The sequence below is a fragment of the Pipra filicauda genome, unplaced genomic scaffold (assembly GCF_003945595.2).
Source record: "Pipra filicauda isolate LSUMZ 115617 unplaced genomic scaffold, ASM394559v2 scaffold355_size746361_pilon, whole genome shotgun sequence".
Taxonomy (NCBI): domain Eukaryota; kingdom Metazoa; phylum Chordata; class Aves; order Passeriformes; family Pipridae; genus Pipra; species Pipra filicauda.
The window spans coordinates 684267-687327 of NW_024104482.1; positions in this window are offsets into that span (position 1 = coordinate 684267).

Consider the following 3061-nt stretch of genomic DNA (forward strand, 5'->3'; position numbering starts at 1 on the left):
TAAAATAATTTAGCAACAAGTTAATATTCAGCCTCATTTAGAATATTATTACCATTCCCACTATTACTGTCACTACTATTTTAGAGATAGAAGTGATTAAGTACTTTGCCAAAACCCACAGAGCAATCAGTTTTAGAAAAAGTATCAGAATTAAGGATTTTTGTCTCCCAGGTTACAGCTTTTTCTACACCTTGTCCAACTGACTGGAATATTTTAACTGCTTCAGAAATCATTAGTTAATGATTTGGCTACTGGTCTACAATGTTATGCTTACTGACAGGCATTTGATGTGCTTTTTCACATACTTCTTCTATATAGTCTTGTAGTCCATACCAATATTTGTCTTGATGTTTTATTCCAGGGGTTTTTTTTGATTTTTTTTTCTGAGGTTACTGTTCAGAATTTGGGGTGCTTTTATCATGTATTCCAGTGCCTTAGAAGATCAAATAAATAATAATTTCCTTTAGGTCAAGACACAGACAGACTCAAATCACTAAGACTGAAAGCAGAGTCCAGTGATACAGCACCACAGAGTCCCTGACCCTGCACACAGTCCTACCATGTAACTTTTGAGGGGCTATATTCAAAGTTAAGAAGAAAATAAGCAGAAAACAAAACCCAATTATGTGAGCTCAGAATAGCTGCATCCTCCTAACTGCACAGCCTACGTCAAGTGGTGCCTTGAGGGAGATTTTAACAGTATTGTTATTTGATTCCCATTTCAGATGCTTTGCATTTCCAGGTATTTAGCCTGATGGAAGACAGGAGAAGTTCATCACATAAAGAACAGCTACCTAAGCAAACAAACCCTCTCCATGCTTTGAAATGTCAGTGTCACTGAGGCTAAATAATCAGAGAAAGCCAGTGTGAACATGTGAATGACGACATATCCTCCAAGAATTAGAGGGAGCAGATGGAAATAAGTCCTTTGCAAATTCTGCAGCAGGAGCTGGAAGATAGTCTTTAATTGAGGGATTCTTATGTCCTCTTCCTCCTTTACTAGTCTCCCTTAACAACACAGAATTATTAAAAACAGGGAAACAATTACAGAAAATTAGCTATTTACAGACCAGGATGAGCTCAAGTTGTAAAGTCTTCTACATGGGGATTGAGCAAGTATGACAAGTCAGTCCTGGACTAAACCAAAAGATAATCAGATTCTACTAATTCAGACTGTGAGACAGATCGTTGTCATGCTCTTTAAAGGCTAAGCAATGTCTGCAAAAGCTGCAGAGGAGCAGTGTTTTCTATTGAGATGACGTTAAGAAAAATTAAAAATGCAGACAATAGACAACTAAAGAAGGAAAGGCTTTCGTGAAGAGGCATAGTTGGAGATCATAGATGGAAACACTATTACACTGCCAGTCTGAGACAGCAAAGGGAAGCTATGTGTTTCTTTTAGCTTGAATTGCTATAAAAGCTGTGAACTGATAAAATTCCATATGAGATATTAAATTATTGCCTAGGTCAAAAAGAGACCCTATTTATTTTTTTACTGTAAAAACCTGAAGGCTTTTGGATTCCCTGTGAACATGGGTTAATGAAATTATTTAAGTTGCTTAGATTGTTTAGTGACTATACCAACTCAACCTTCTTCTCTTTGTAGTGTTTCTCTGCTTCTTACACTATAAAACTGAGAGAAAAAAGAATCCCATGGAAGGTGAACACTTTGAAATATCAATCATTTTGAACTCTTAAGGTGTTCTTCACCCAACTGTCAGGACTATAGAACCATAACTGGATCCAAAAAGGCTATTTTACTTTCCTTACAAATATTGAAATTGTGCAATGTAAACTAAACAAATAGCTTCACAGATTCCTTCAGCTTGTGTGATTTTGAAGCTCCCTATGGCTTGTTCTGGTGCCTTTTCTGTATGTGATCTGCTTCTATGAAGTGAACAGCTAAAGGAGGCACCCCTGTTCCTTCCAGCTAAGTCTGTCATTAGGATTTTGTGGTGATAAATTTAAGACATCCCAAGCTTTAATCAACATTCCATTTTTAATCCCTTCAACTAAATACCCCAAGCGTTAAACACCATTTCAAACAGTCATGTGCTAGCCACTAAACTGCTCTTGAAAGCTGAATTACAGTATTTGCTTTTGCAAATGCAACCAAATTAAATTTTATGGTGACAATAGCTAACATTTTATCTTTTTTAAAGCCTGTTCACAGCAGTCATTCCTATCAAAAGTTTTACTACTAAAAAGTGAAAATGCTTGCAAAAGATTTCAAAGCACAATCCTAACAACACACTCAACAAAATACTGCTTATGGACTTTAAATTTTTTTATCCATATGAGGTATTTTTTTCATTCCTCACTTTATTTTTTTCTTTAAGCTAGAAAATATGGGCATGTATTTTAAAGTAATTTTTTTCCTGGGAACTATTTTGAGGTGTAAATATAAATTGTTTCCTTTACAACCGTTGTACATTAAAGTAAATTCTACTGCATTTGAAAACGTCAGCTTTATTTTGTACTGGTATTCAGAATCCTCTCTTTTTCACCAATATTATATAAAGTTCCTCTGGGAAGATAATGTGTATGATTGCAGCCCTGCCTTGTTAAAATCCATGGCTTTTTATGCAGTCATGTTTTCACCCATGAATTATGCATGAAAAAGTATCTCATTACATTTCATTTTCTTTACAGCAGCATCCCCCTTTCTCGACATGCTCAGATTCCCATCAGCCGAGCTCTACTCACCCTGCAGCTTGGCTCCATCTTGATGCCTTCATAGCATTTTAGACAAAATGGGTGTGTTTAACTTGTCACCTCAAACCTGATATAAATTATTCACCAGAGCTTTGCACAGATTTGTGAGATAACCAGCCTGAACTCAGGGAAACTTCACATGTTTGACTGTGTGTGTTGTATTTGACGGGGACATTAATGGCAATTTCCCCTTATACTCATCCCAAACAGAGGGGTGGGGTTTTTTGTTGATTTCGTGTTTATCTTTTTTTTAAAGATCCCAATACCAACATTCAGTTTTATTTAAATTTATTTTCTATGGCTTGAGCTACATATTTTTATTTTTAGCTTACCTCTCAAATGCCAC